Source organism: Calypte anna, chromosome 2 (assembly GCF_003957555.1).
Source record: "Calypte anna isolate BGI_N300 chromosome 2, bCalAnn1_v1.p, whole genome shotgun sequence".
Classification (NCBI taxonomy): Eukaryota; Metazoa; Chordata; class Aves; order Apodiformes; family Trochilidae; genus Calypte; species Calypte anna.
Window position 1 is genome coordinate 62,991,270 of NC_044245.1, and position 16,125 is coordinate 63,007,394.

Here is a 16,125-nt window from a genome sequence, read left to right on the forward strand (position 1 = left end):
GTGCAGCTAGAACTCCAAAAAGGCTACAGCATATGTTTTCAGGATGGAAAAAAAAAATCTCAGGATACCTAAATCCTACCAGAAAATTAGAAAACCATATGCTGGAATTCAAAAGTACCCTCCTGCAAGAGCAAAGGAGCCTTGTGTTGCTTCATTTTTACCCCTCGCTAAGTGAAATAAACATTCCTCCTTAATGAATCCTCCTGCCATCCCTTTTCTCTCTGCAAAAGGGTAATATGGACTTGATTTGTACCAGCTCTGCTATTCCAGCAATGTGCTTCATCCAACTGAGAAGAGTAGAAGGAAGCAAGAAATCTGTACTGTTTAGTAAACAGGCAGTTTCTAGGTGGATACAAGACACTGGTCCCAATTTACTGCCCCCCTCCCTCCTCACACCCCCCTTCCTCTGAAATTTGCCTGGGTGGCAGGAGAGGGAGGCGGAAGGGAGGAGAACAGCTACTGCTCGCTGTAGGGAAAGGGCTGAGGGCTTCCTGCACATCTTAACATGACAACACCCTGCAAACACTCAGGGAAGACAGAGCAGTATTTTTCAGTAGAATCACTGCATGCCGGCATTTCCTTGCAGCAAGAACACCGCGTCCCTCCTCATCTCTGGTGCTCTTGTCTCCTCGAGAGGATAAAAGAAAAAAGGAGGGGAGAGAAGGGGAGAGGAGGAGCCTTGGCTGAGTACCTCCTTCTTGCAGCACTGTCCTCCAGTTGAAGCCAGTTGACAAAATATGGTCTCAAGGAATTTCTAAAGATCTCTCCATCACTTACAAATGACTCCCTGAAAGAAACCAGTCCTAGATGCCAGGGTGAGAGCCGTTTTCAAGAGCACTTTCTTTCCATCTTTACCTGGTGAGAAGAGTGCTGCTTTTTCGGCACAGACCTGGGCCTCAGAAGTGCAATTCAGGCTTTTGGCATGGCAAGAGCAGACCACTGTGCTGTGCTTTAAGTGAGCTCATTTTAAACTCATTTAGGACAGGGCAGAATTTAATCATCACAATGACAGCATCTTAGACTGATACTCCATCCCCTCCATCAGCTGATGATTGCCTCCCCTTTCGTGCAGTATATCTGCCTCATCTGGCAGGCCAAACACTGTAAGAGGACCTGAGGAACGCTCTCCTTGGCATGACGTGGTGCTGCTGTTGCAATCAGTAGAGGTGATTGCAACATCTTGAACAAACATCCCCTGCTATCCCAAGGGCTCTGCAGGCTAGGACAACTGTTGTTGTTGCTGTTCTATTATTATTATTATTATTATTATTATTATTATTATTATTATTACTATAGCTGCCCTCCTTGGGTCTAGGATGTCAGCATGAAAAGTATGCCCTCATGGCTTCAAAGAAGTCTTTCAAAGTATGGGAATAAGCTGGTATGACCACATCTCTTTGGATACACATACACTAAGAAGCTCCACATCTCAGACTCTCTATTAATCTTAAAAGAGTTACTAACTTGGCTGCTTAGTGGTACTAGTAACTAACAACTCTAAATGTTAGCTTTATTATCTATTTCTCTGTAGACCAAAGCACGCAGGGAAAAGGGAGAGATTATAAGGATTTTTCAGTGTCTTCTCTAACATTTCTTTTGCAAGTGGCTCTTGGGAAAGCAGCACCACTTAGACTCTGTCTCAACCTGCTTCCAAAAAACAAAGCCTGAATCCAAAGGGAAAAACAGAGTAAAGAAAGGTATCCAACCTTCAGACAGCTAGAAGGCATGCCTAACAGTCAGAAAACATATCTATATTTACTGAAGCTATGGAGTGCAAAAACTAATCTGCCCAAGCTGGAAGAATCTGCAGCAATTTTATCACTACTAACATCCTGAAGGACCACTGCATACTTTGTGCATAATAATTTAAATACTAACTTACCTAATTTTGAAATTTCCAAGGTTCCCTCTTAAGACAAAAATTAGGATTATTCTCAAACCTGGAAGGCAGAGAGTTCTAGTTTTCTTCTCTTTGTAAGACTATTTACTTTTGATCTGTACTTTCAACCATTTCAACCCAGAAAAGCCTTGGGCTTCACAAGAAAAAGAATAAACAAAAAAATATTTATGCCTTCTATTTAACTATCCCTCACGGTTGAGGGAATGGCTCCTTTTATTTAGTGCTGCAGCTGGATCAGCATCTTAGTTAATTCACTACGTTTCCCTCTGAAAGGTGTACTACTCCAGTTCCCATGAACACAAACCTCGGAAAGGAGCGTTTGTATTGAAAATTCTCAAACTAATACAACATACTGATCAAAGCAATAGGAGTTCGGCATACCAAGCACAAATAACTATATCTCTACTCCTCTAACTAGAAAGTGGCTAAATAATGTCAAGTACTGTGTAAGTGAATATAAAACTCCTAAATCTGACCTGTAGATTGCTGAACTGTTAGCCGTATTTTTTTTTTTCATTCTTGTTAGGCTACACAGTCACAAAGCCTATAAATGCAAGCTTATATATTTAACTGACAAAGCACCTTTCCTTAGATAACACTATTCTGCCCTTGAAGACATTAAAAGAAAGAAGGATTGAACCCTGGCATTGCAGCACAACCCAAATACATCAGCCTTCAGCTCCAGTACATCACAGGGACGAGAGCAAACACTCCAGTGCAGATATGGCCCCGAAAAAAAACAACTGCAAGTACACGTTATCACTGCTAGGAACTCACAACATTCACTATGTTCTTCTTCGGGGAATTCTGGATTATCCTTTAGCATGAAAACTTTTCAGAAGCTGCCTGGCTGCTCACAGGTCCTCACTGGTTTTCCTCTTTCAAACGAAGCAAGATAGAGCTGTAAAAGAAAAGCAAAACAAAATAAGAAAGGAAAGCAATGAATAAAAAGAGGAAAATCTACACAACTGTTTAGCAAATGAACAATTGATTCATACATCTCCTTGAAGCAAATGCATTTTAATGAGCTCCTAGCATGGCAATTCCAGTACAGAGTGAGTGTACACCAAACACTGATCTAAGATAGTAAGCGTCATTTGTTCTGTACTTCTTCTCAACAATTAAAACCCAGTTCAGAGTTGCTGAGGCAGATACATTATTAAAATAGTTCTTGGATACTTCTGTTGTGATAACAGGAGGAAGAAAAAAAAAACTAGCAGGAGTTGTTGTTTGAAAAGTTGTCTGCAAACAAAGCCCATGGTGTGCAGAGAGATCCACAGAAGAAGATTTTTGTTCTCAATGAACTCTTTTAAGGGGATGGAAATGCCTATCTATTTCTGTGGTTATCTGTAATAATGCAATGGAAGAGTATAGGAACCAGAAATACACACACATACTTGCCATTCCTCAGTTGGAAGTATCTTTCACATCTGAGATTTTTAGTATGTGTGGGCTTTTTCCTACTTATTTTTTGATAGAATTCTTTTATGGACCACTCTTAATTTTTATGACCCACTGTAAAAGATACCAGATTATCCTCAGCCTTTTTACTAAAGTCTAGGAAAACTGCTGTGCTACGTTTTTATGTGAACCTCACAAAGAAGTGTTTATTTTCAAAGGACCCAGTTAAACATTTTTTTTCCTTCAGTCAGGTTCCCATGGTGTACTTGTGCTTCCTAAATTCTTAGTTTCTCTCTGTGCTACAAACTTTTCCAATGTCCTTGATGTCCTTGCCCTTGTGTAAGCATTTCAAGTGTCATTTCACATGTAATTTCAGGATTCATGCACAAAAAATTACATTCTGTCATCCCTATAGTGGAATCCAGGTCCCCGAACCGACAACACGTGTCAGACAGAAGTCTACACCTGAGACAGTGCAAGCTCTCTTTATTTTCAGTGGAGAAAACTAAGCAAACTAGAAAATGCTTAATTTGACCTATCTCAAGCATCTGCTTTAGGACGGAATGAATCACTGTCCGGAAAGGTTCGCTTCTCTCCTTCTGTAGAGTGAGTCTAGACACTGAGCTCAGACTAGATGGCTAGAGATGAATGCAGATGAATCTCACCCCGTGTGAAGGTAGGGAACAAGTCACACAGATGGACAAGGGCACTTGATGGGTGAAGAACAGAGGGAAAGCAATGCAGGCAGAGGATACCACCCAAAAAAGGTTTACAGCCCTGAGGCAGTCTGTTTTAGTTGAACATACACAAAGCAACAACTACAAAACCCAATGCATATTTGCCCAGCTGATCCAGTGTAGAACTACAGAAATTATTAGCTGAGGCTAAGCCCTCACAGAGCAGCATCAGTGAATGTCTGCCAGCTCCTCCAGCGGACTGGGACTCTCCATGGCACAGTGGCAACAAAGATGATCAGCCTCAGTTAGACGCGTCTCAGTCCTCTCCCTGATGGACTGCAAGATGCCTGTTACAAAAGCCTTCCCAGATTAAGAAATGCTGAGCTGGAAGTACAGCTCCTGCACGACACAAACACTGCAACCTCAGATTGCATCCTTCACATACCCAGGGCCCATTTAAACCTCCAGGACTTTGGTCAACAGCTCCTCTTCTCTACTAAAATGGGACACTGCTGATCATCTGACAGAGAAACATATCCTCAACCACCATCTGACAAGCTTATTAATTTTAGAAAGCAAACCAAAAGGACAACCACCACAAAGCATATTTAAGTCAACCCTGAACATTTTGTTTAACCCTAAACCAATTAATTTTCAGGATGTTTACTTCTTTAAATTAGGTGGAATGCAAGATTTAAACAAAACCATCAAAATATTTTTGTTTCTAGATGTTAAAATGAAATATTTTGGCATTTTCAAGATTACCACTACTGAGTTTTTTTCCAATAATTTGGCAATCAAAAAAAAATCTCCTAAAATTTTTCAATTTTTAATCTTCATTACTTTCTCCAAAAATTCACCCAATACCTCTCTCTCGTAATTCAAAGCACTCACGATAGCTTGAAAATATACTCCAAAAGACTACAACAAAATACTTAATATTTCTGCCAAAATTAGATGGCTACCAGTTATTTTTAGTAAGAACAGAGAAATTTACTCCACGCATATCTTCTCTCTTGTAAATTTTGCAGCTCCTCCTTGCACAGACTCCTCTGAGCCTCCCTGTGCAGTCAGCTGCCTGTAACACGGGGCTGAAATCAGCCACACTCATTCCAAGTCTTTGCACTAACTTCAACAAGCAGTATCAGGTTTTTGAGTCTATTGAACAAGGTTCCAGTTGCCTATACCAGGGTTCCAATCACAGAAACAGGAGCAAGAGTTGTATGATGACACAAGGCAGCCTACCCATCAGGTAAAAAAAAGGGTGAGAGACTCTGTATTTATCACAGATTGCCTTTGCACCATGCACAGAGCCAGTTATTATTGGAGAGGTTGATATGCTGTAAATTCATAAACTAGTTTTAATCTGCTACAACCTGGTCTCTTGACCTTACCCGTAGGCTCTTCCTTCTGTGAGGGACGAGGCATGTCTGCCTGCAAATGTTCCCAGACATTTTCACCTTTAAGATTTAAAGACAGCATGGCACAAATTTTGGGATGCACAGGCAGTTACCCTACTTCTTGAAGCACGATCGTTGCCTGAAGAGCACAGTGCTCATTCTCTAATGGGAACAATCTTTTTTGCTATGCAGAGCTGATGGGCTGTGATGATGTGCTCTTCCTGGAACACATGAAAGAGTGGTAATTTGGAGCGACCATCAAGGAAGGGCAGCTTGCAGTACAACTAGCCTTTAACCAGGCTTTGCAACTGAACTTTCAACATGATCAATGAATCATTATCAGACACACAGTTACTGATCACATCTTGGCTGTGACTGGGAAGTGTTAGGCAAGGACGCTGTTTTTCATGGTCCCAAAGTATTCTGGCTATTCAAATATCACAACATAGCTCTACACTTGAGTGCTCAAAAGAACACTGAGTTAACAGATTAGAAGTGTAATTGAGAGACCTCAAATCAAAGAGCCTGGAAGTAATTCTTGGGAGTATTTAGATACTAAAATTGGACCCCAGGGGGATCAGCGAACAAGAACCACAGCACAAGTGAGCAACTGCAAACTGGCAAAATTGAAAACTAGAAGTCAGCTCTGTGCAACACTCTGTATTTCTTCCGAGAAAAGGTCATGCTCTTCATCTTGCTTTGGAGAGCAGGTAGTGAGAGATCATGGTTTTTCTAGTCCTTTCCTGCAGGTTTTTAATTGCCATTCCTTGTCCTCTTGCATAATGTAATTTGGTTTTCCTAATTCACAAATCAACGTAAGCTAATAAAACTGTTTAAGAGACAGCAGCGTTGTTCCCAAGATGTTTCGTTGTTTGCTATTATCCCACAACTAATCCTGCAACTCAAATAAAACCATAATTCATTTCCTCCTTTATTCTTCCTCTGCATGGAATAGTTCTAGACAGGCTCAATCCTGCCTCACAACAAATGGGAAAGGCGAGGTTGTATCTTCCTGGAGTGTGTGCTATTTCAATTATGAATTGTGTATTATCATCTATCATGTCAGGAAAAAATCTTCTAAATTATTTTCAATAGGTTCAGCTGATTTTACACATGTAGAAGAGATTCTTATAGAAATGGGAAAAAATCCCAACAAATAACAAACACCAAACCACAAACAAAAATTAGCTATCTTTCTTTTAGATTTCAAGTTAATAGAAGCTTCTCTACACCAGCCAGCCAAAGTTTACCCACCTGAAAATCTCCTGACTTTTTGTCTAGTGTACAAAGGCTGCTCCTGATGGAGCTGAGTCATCTTTACATGAATTGCTCTGATAGTGTATAAAAGATTTAAATCACAATTATGCCTACTTTAAGGCTTAGATGGAGTATCATCTTAGCATGAAAGAGGTTTGGTTTGCATCGAATGGGCAGACATCACTGTTTAAGATCCATTTGTTATCTGTAGCTTGATTCTCCACAGCTCTGTCCTGTAAACAAGCACTACTTTCCATGGCTTTGTGTATGGTCAATAGTGAAATGCCCAACTTCACAAGGTGTTACACCCACTTTGTGCAAGGTGAGTAACTGTATCAGGGTGTAAGGCAATAGCAAATCAAGCTGTCAGCACTTTTCATATCCTGCAGGTCCTAAACCAGAAGAACAGCAAGCAGATCATAAGGCTCAGGCATGGGAGCAATCCATCCTGCCCCACAATTTGTAGTAGGATGAGGAAGATACATGTTACCCTCCTGAGCTCTCTGAACACATCCACAGGCCACACCAGTTCTGTGTATCTTTCCTGTGTGACTGGCATTTTCAGCATGAGTTACTTATGGAAATTAAAATGGGAAAATGAAGTGCAGCAGGATGGGGACATCCATCTGCAAACAGCAGACAGTCAGGACCAGCACATGAGGCTGAAGAGGTAAGGCTGCAGCTCACACTCCACCTCAGGAGACACTACTGAAGATGACCTGTGATGTTAGCTGTGAGTGATCCAGAAATCAGTGTTGCAAGATTTAATCTAAAAATACATTATTCATTGTTATTTCATCCACAGCAGGTACTTTTCCCAATTCAAGTCCCTTTGTTTTAGCATCAACCTATGCGAGAAAACTGGGAATGGGATTTTTCAGCCCTGCTCACTAGACATCCGTCCTTCCAAACCTGTTACCTGGAAACCACGGAAGAAACTGTACTCTCAGAGGGGTCCTCACTGCTCTCATGACCCATTCCCTGACCCCAACACCTTTGTACAAGCAATCTGGAAATAGATGAAGGTTCATCAACACAGGGGCAGTTGTAAATACAAAAACATGCCAGGGTTACACAATGCCTAAGAACAATACAAACACATATTTAACCTGGACCTCTGAGACATCACCTTTACACAGCAATCATAACCATACTTGCTATTTGTACTTCAGGAACACTCATTTTTTTAAAACAAGATCTGAGGTTAAACTGTGCTTCGTTGCTAAGCTCTGCGAGATTTTCCCCACAAAGAGTGCAGCGTAAGGTATTAAAAGAGCAAGTAAAGAGGTGAGCAGTGGGTGCAAACACACAATGCCACCAGGTAAAAATAAAAGAGAAACATGTCAAGATTGTTTTGCCTAAGAAGCAACAGTACAGAACTGGAAAAAGTCCCCTACAAATACCTCCTATTAGACGTCAATGATGTACTTTTTTAAAAAAAAAATCCATCATCCTATTAACCTCTGCACCACCTATTTGCCACTTTCTCATATCTATCAAAGCAGGAATAGCAGAAGGGAGGAGGGGGGATTTCAACACTAATTTACATTTCTCTCAGTGTGCTAACTTTATCCATTCTCTCACAGAGGTTCTAAGTAAAAACCATCACATTGCTTGCTTGTTTTTAACACAGTCATTCCTACAGGTCTTCTGAGCAGAGGAGACTGGAAAAAGCATTCAAATGGTCCATAATAATTAAGGCTCAGTGCCAGTAATGTTCAACATACATAAGCAATAGAAATAGTTATTCTGGAGGCTTCTGTCTCATGACATAAAATATTTCTCTTTTTCTTTTGTGGAAGCTATTATGTAAAAAATGCAGCTCAGCCCTAAGTTGGGACAATGAACCTCCTCCATACTTGAAGAACTGCAGCACCTTTCTAACTTGTTATGGATAAGAACTGGCTCAAAGGCTAGGCCTTCACTAAACATACAGACATCTCATGAACAACAGCCACAGCTCTCCTGCAAACAGATGGTGTTGAAGGGGAATCCAAATAGTGAGAGACCCAAAGTGTAGCAGCACCAAAACCAATGTCTGAGGTGCTGTTGATCTGCAATATTTTAACAAGCCAAAGACAAAGCACCTGAAGAAGACAGCTCTGTAGCATGAAAAAATACCAGCAGAAAGGTTACCTTTGGCAGCAGCAGTAATCCCAGTGGATGCCTGCTATACGGACTCCCTGGTGATGGTAAGAATTGAGCTAGAGCCATAGCCCCTGCCTGACTGGGCTCAGCCACAGGTTTCTGCAGTTCTTCATCTGCCTACTTACACAAAGACTTCAGGGAACAGCTTCCCAGTAGCCTCTACCCATGCAGCAGGTTGAGTTGAGAAGGACAGGAGTAATATGAGCCGCCAGGCCAGGGACACACAGTTGGATAGAGGCACAAGCAATGCCACCACGTGAGCCTTGCTTCCCTAGGAAACCAGCCTAGAATCCACCCTTAACCTTCTCCCCTCTTCTAGCAAAGCCTCATCTTCTGTGCTGCTGATGTAACATGAAACACCATGCTGGAAAACAAAGGTACTATTGACTAACTTTTTTTTTGCAGGATTAAGATGACTATGCCAGCTTACAACAAAGATTTCAATGATTTCAACATTGAGCACTAAGTAACAGGAACACGGCTTGGCAATAAATCCAGAGATTACCTGTTGAAACATTAATGGCAAACACCTTTTGATGTGGGCTGCCTTATGTGGTGCAAATGCCAGCACTGTAATTATGCATTTCCTTTCTATGAATCTAGTATTTAAAAGTAAAGTATTGCTTAGGGGGAGGTGTGCACGTGTATCTCTGTGTGTGCATGTGCATGCATGTGTACATGTGTATGTGTTAAGAGGAAATACTCTACAGATGAGCCTGCCATTTACCAGCGTGGCTGTGAAGCCCAAAAAGGCCAAACAAAACTGATGCACGTAGTAAATCTGCAAGAGGGGACCTCAGAGGTTTCATTCATCATGCACCAAGTGGAGGGCTAAAACAATTGCCACACTTAAGACAAAATGCCAGCGTGAGTCATAGCAGCTGGAGTGCAAGCATGTTTGCTGTTGTGTGAGTCAGAATATCACATCCTGAATTCACAAACCTCTCCATAAACAATAATTTCCAAAATTGTTGTGTCTCTTTAATACAATGCAATTTTAAGTGTGCTGAATGCTGAATCTATAAAGGCTTTCCTGAACACAAAGAAAATGTTTTTCTCCTCTTTCCTTTTGCTTCTGATCACATGTAACTACCTATAGTAATAGGTTGTCTATGGTGACTGAAGTGGTAATGACATCAATTTGTACTTTGCAAAACGCAAACATGTTTCAAAATGGGTGAAAAATGACAGATATCACCCCTCCAAAAAAATAAAATAAAAGAAGAAAAAAAGGAAAGAACCAAACCCAAGCCATAGGACCTTTTGCTTACTCCATATGCTTTCTATGTCAGCACGTCTTTGATGCTCTAATTCTGACACACTTTAGCACATTCAGCATTAAGAGAAAAAAGGAACATCACGCTGGCACGGGACACTGATCAGCTGAGAAAAGGCGTGAGAAATGCCAGGGAAGTGGGGAGAGAGGCCGTGGCAGCATGCTGCAGGCAGGCAGGGAGGGAGCAGGACTGCCCCTGTGCTCCACACAGCAGAACCAGAATCCTTCCTCCAAGAAGTGCCTGGCCTGAGTACAGCTCACAGTGGTCATTCCTCCATAAGATTAAGAACATACCTAGTAACAAAAGTACTGCACCGGAATAACTAGCAATGATTATCCACCACTAACTCTAATTCAGGAAAGCATCTGAATCAGAATGCATGCAAATGCATTTTGAAATAGGGCTGAACTTAAGGGCACGACCAAATTTATTCATCAGTGGTAAAAATATGGGTGATGTTTCTGCCAGCAAGGAAAAAACCTCGCAATTTTGTGTAAGTTTGGGGGATGTTTCTAACTTGATTTTCATTTAGGAACATTCTCATCTTACACGAAAGGGAATTCATACACATACAAATCTCCTTATACCAAATCAAGACCGCCTTGCTTTCTCCCAACTGTTTTGTGGATTAACCACTTAGAAGTTCATTTCTGTTACCTTTCTCAGGCAAAATAAAGGCCTTTTGGAAAAATTTTATTGCTAAAACAACTAAATACTCCTGGGAACAACTTCGTTATGGAAATGAAGTGACAGCTTCTTTTATCTAGCCAAACAGCAAGTCTGCATTTATGAAAGGCATTCTGTGCACGAAGTACAGTGAGTGGGAGGACATGAAAATGCTATTTTTAATCCAGTTTTCAGCATTCCTCCCCTACAGATCTCCTGGAATAATAACAGCAACAACAATAATGATAATTAATAATGCAAAAAAAGGAGTAGCATCTGAAAGGTGAGTGGCACACAAGAAAGGAAATTGTAGTGTAAGACTTGTAAGACTTGGGGACAAGTAGAAGATTCTTTCAAATAAACCGTCATTGTGCCATGAATTTCACAGGATTCGAGATTTGTCCCCTAAATTTTAATTTTTCTTTTTTGGTTTTTTTTGTTTTTTTTTTTGAAGGCAACAAATCAGCATTATATGCTACATATGCTGCATCTCTACCCTTTGTTTTCTTGTAACAATTGGTATTGTCTAAAACACCACTAAAAAAGAACTGTGGAGTTGATGCTGTTACTATGCCTGGGTAAATGACCATAACAGCTTGTAAACCTGGGAGGAAAAAAAAACAAACCTTGAGAAAATTCAGGGTCACACTATGTTTTTACATGCGTTGTGAACAACGGTACAATGCAGACTTTGGCCCAAAGCTTGGAAAAAGACATCTGAATGATCCTTTTCAGCTTCATGGACCTTTGGACCTGTCCCTCAGGACACTGTCACAGAACAAAGAAAGGGAATTAACTCACACAGAAAAAGTGGGAGAAGTCCTTCCTCCCTAGCAGCAATACACTGGCTCCAGTGATCCTTGTGTGTAATTATCTGAGGGCAGAAGTTAGCCCTGATTATTGGAAGACTGTTATTCAGTTGTGCTATCATCTACCAGTGGTAATTAGGACAAGCCTTTGCATTTCACACCTAATAAAAATTAATGAGAATGAGCAGGCAGTAGAAGAAAACACATGTGAGGCACACGCACAATGTGAAACCTGCTGGTGCGATCGCACTTGGAGTAACCTCACCACTGGAAAGCCCCCCATTTCACACGAAATTAGAGCAAGCTGGAGCAATCACACATGCTGTCTCTCCCTCTCTTACACTCAGCAGCTCTTAACACAAAAAAAACCCATCTGAGTTTGGCACTGACTCATGTTTCAGACTCAGGAGTATTCCCCAATATGTGTGCCTGCGTGCAAGGTTACATGTATAACCCCTTTCTGATGCCACTGCCAGGGGGTACCAACCTTGTCCAAGTGATTTCCCTCCAGGTCTATAGACCACTCTGTTAACAATGCAAAACCCACATCAGCACCCTGAGCATGCTGCCCCCCCAGTGAAAAAGCAGTCACCTAACTACTTGGGTAAAATCTGTTTCTGAAACCTATCTATCATTTAAGGATCATTCAGGGTATGCTTGAAAGTACTTCCACTCTCTCACGCTCCTACAAGACGAATTTTCATGCTATTAACCTTCATTTCTCTTTTATACAGTAAAATGTGACAGAGTCCTGAGCTGATATTTTGATCACCTCCATCTGAGAAGCATTCGGTGGTAACAGGAAAAAAAAACCAAAAACAACACAGAACTGAAATGTTAGCCCCATTCTCTCTTTTTGCTCATTACTTGCTGCTGGTCACTTGCCTGGCCCACTTGTGAGGGAATGCTCATCTAGGCACATCCACAATGTTTTACCCTCAATAAAATTAAGCTGTAGTAATACTTGGCACCCCTTTCTGGTTTTACATACTATGAACACTGCATCAAAAACTTAACTGCACACTCTGTGACACCCCTGCAAGCTAACTTGAGTATTATTATTATTCATACCTTCTGCAAAGGGGAATTTCACTGGAAAAGGGATAATTGACCTGCCCAAAGCTATGCAACACAGGTGCTCCTGTTTCCTGGTTCTGTCCTTTTTCCAACAGATCAGTTTCAGCCTTTTCTGAAATTCAGAGAGTTGAGTCCTGCCTTCATTTCTGCCTCTTTCTGCTACTGAAGGAAAGGAAGGAGCAGGTCTCTGTAAGCAAGGGTAGTATGAGTGGTACGTGGGTCAAATGAGAGTGGTCTCTGCCTGCATCATCATGTGTTGGGAGGAGAACCAACTGGACCCATGGCATTGACATCTTCCACCTCCCTGTGGCAAGTGGGGATTAGCTGCGGAGAAGAATTTGGTCTGCAGGAACACTTTTTGTGAATAAGAGCCCTTTTCACAGAAGGTAACCAAGTTTTAGTCCCTGAAGACACCTTTTAGTACCACAGGGAGGACACTGGAGGACTCAGTAGCATATGTATTCTGGAAAAAAAAAAAAAAAAAAAAAAAAAAAGCAAAAAGCAAAAAAAAATATAAGACTGAAAAAACAGAAGTTCTATCCAAGACCAGTGCCCACAGTTTGCTCTTGCAGGCTGCAGCAACCCCTGCCAATGGTCATGTAGCAGAAAGGGCTATGCTGGGCTTGCCTGCAGCCAGCACTGCTGCTAGTCTAGTCAGATGGACATGAATTTTTGAATCACCTTCTCATGTCACACACTAGACATAATATAATCAGAGATGCTGTTACAGCACCAGCTGTTCATCCTGCACCTCTGCCAATAGCCACAGCGTAGGTGGGACCCAACCATGCTTACTATGTCAGAAATTAATTTTCCTACCTGTAAAAGATCAGCATTATTGTGTGCAGTGACACAATTAAAATAGAAATCTTACCAGCTAGCATTGTAGATGTAATTATCTCAGTTAAAGAAAAGTCTTTTGCTGGCAAAGGTCATCCCAACTCACAACCAAGTAAGCCCTACCCTTGATCAAAGCAGTTGGATTGGAAAAGTACTTGAGACTGGAAAAGCACTTGAATGTGTTGATCAGCTCCTGAGCTACGACAAGGCTCAAGTGGAGGAGTTTATCTCACCTAACCTCTCACTTCTATCCATGTTTGATTGGGTCAGGGCCAACTTAGTGTAACCAGATCCTCAGCCCTAGCTGCAGGTTTTGATTGCCCGGAAGCTCTAGCTCAAGCCAAAGCCTCTTTAGCTATCCCACCTAAGAGTGCTATCACCCCTGCAGATCAGCAGATGAGCTCCACACTTTAAGTGGATTAGATGTGCTGAGCAACTCTGCTACATCCAGTTCTCTTGTCTGCAGCTTTAATAAGCAATGGTCTTAACATTCAGCTGCTCTGGAAGATTTTGCTGCAGAAGACAGCCGGGCTAAGGACAAACCTGAGCTGTTCCCAGGCGCTGGGAGAAATACAGGCTTGCAGGTTGGGCATGATGGGCAACCCGAAGACCTCAGTGAGTCAAAGTGCCCATGAAGATCACCACCTTCCACACCCTCTCTGACACCAGGGTTTGGGGCTCACTCTCCACTACAGCTTGTGACTGAATGAAAAGGGATGAAAAATATCAGCCTGACATGCCACACGGCACCTTGTCATGACTTCTTATGCAAAATCCTCAGCAGTGACACATCACAAAGCAGTGTTTAAACTATCACAGGATGTCTTCCTGATCCCACCTACCCTAGCCACCTATCTTAGCCTGGGAGGAACAGTCTCTGGAGTGTTTTGGCAGCTACAAAACTCTGTTCCCTCAAAGCTCTCTCAGAAGGCAATGAATCGCTGTTTCCCAGGTACACCATATCCTCTCAGCCACTCCTCCCAAAGGCAGCAGGCAGAAGTGCCATGTAACGTAATCAGTGTGAAGTTGTAACAGTGTGGGAGAATGTGGCAATTCATGGAAAATGAAATCAAGCAAAAGGCTTAGCAGCAAGGCTAAATGCAGAAGGGAGTGGTTTCCTAACAAAACAAGCCTTGTTAAAAAAAAAATAAATACCAAAAATCCCCTAGAAGTTGCTCTCCTCAAAAAAGCCGCATTCTCAGGAGACTGAAACCATATGGAAAAAAATACCTCTGTGAAACTTCTTGTTAAGATTATTCTTTACAGATTTAGTAGCCCTTTCTGCTTTGTCTCCTAGTGCTACTGAGTGTAACTATGTTAGGTCAACATGGAAAGCCACTCAAAGGGTTTTTTTATGAGCTTTTCTAGGCCAAGAGAGGAAGCAGTGCGATAGGAACGTTTTCAGAAGTGGGAGTTGTGCCTGCCTTGCTTCTAATTGTAGTGAAACTCTCAACCTCTGTGTTGTGTTTCAAGACTTTGCACTTCAGAATCATTTCCTCTGTGCTTTGAATTGCTACACTTTTCAGCTAACTACTTCTAAAAGTGCTGTTTAAAAAATGACACCCTCAACCACATTTAGTTTTTAGAATAAATCTAAATTTGCAAAATCTCATTGGGTCGCTGCAAAAGTGCAGATTTTTTTTTTAATTGTACTTGGCAGCAAATCTCTTGGAAATTATTTGTGCAGAAATTTAGTTTAAATTACTTCATATCAAGACATTTAAGAGAAAATGTGTTTTTCTTTGTTATAAGCTAAATATAATGATATTCACTTTATCCTAATTAAAAAATCCCACAAAAGTCAAACAGCAGACAACACTGAAAAGAATTAGCAATCTTACAGCTTAAAATCCTACCTACATGTAGACATGCATTAATCTTATTTCAGAATGAGCTCCAGGCACAAGTGGCTAAAAAATCTGAACTAGGCTGACTTGTTTTCTCTTTGTACATCATCAAAAGAGAAGGTGGGTCCACATATTAGGGTGAACACTAGAGACACACACTGCCCTTGGAAAGATGTTCTCCACCTCTCAGTATTAAGCTGGGGGAATCAGCCCACCAGTGCCAGAATGGTAAATTCATAGGCAAGCCAATGTACTAAATTTCTCTTTAGTGTCCAGACCAAATCAAGTACGATGGCAGACACCTGACAAACTGCAGGGAGTCCAACTCTTTCCAAGTGCCCCTGAACACATCTGAATTTCAGGGTCATTAGCTGTCATGAAACACAGAATTTTTACACAGCTTTGGCTTTGATGATTTTAAAATATGGAAGGTTATTTTGGGAGACTAAAGATGAGTTCAGTAAGGCTCAGGTATATTTACACTTTGTTGCTCTTTGTGGTAAAACTAATTCCAGGTAAATGTTTACTCCGGTCTATTTGAGGAGATGGAGAAGAGGCACATGAGCAGCTCAGAGCATACAGGCTCATAGTCAGCTCAGCCAGGAGCTGTCTTCTAAGTAGTGTGACAGTGCCCAGCACAAGGAAGCCCCAGGACTGTCTCCAGTTACTAAGCAATACTTTGACCAAACAGGAATTTATAGTCTACCTTGTGGAACTGAACAACTTTGAAGTATGATCTCAAGGTCTGCCAAATTTTGAGGCATTCTGGATGCCAGGTCTCAATTGAAGTTAATCTGTTTTTCATATCCTTCTCGTGGAGTCTCAT

The 16,125-nt window shown here is 41.4% G+C and overlaps 1 protein-coding gene across 5 annotated transcripts in view; it reads right to left on the minus strand.

Annotated features, from left to right (window-relative positions):
* The window catches only part of ATXN1 (ataxin 1), a 212,745-nt gene that overhangs the window by 81,484 nt on the left and 115,136 nt on the right, over window positions 1-16,125 (minus strand). The window contains exon 1 of one of the 5 annotated variants that reach the window (XM_030445774.1): window positions 2,678-2,797. The exons of the other annotated variants lie outside the window; for them this stretch is intronic. The gene's annotated coding sequence lies outside the window, so the exon portion shown is untranslated. Of the gene's footprint in view, window positions 1-2,677; window positions 2,798-16,125 lie in introns of those variants that run through there. 5 annotated transcript variants of the gene reach the window in all.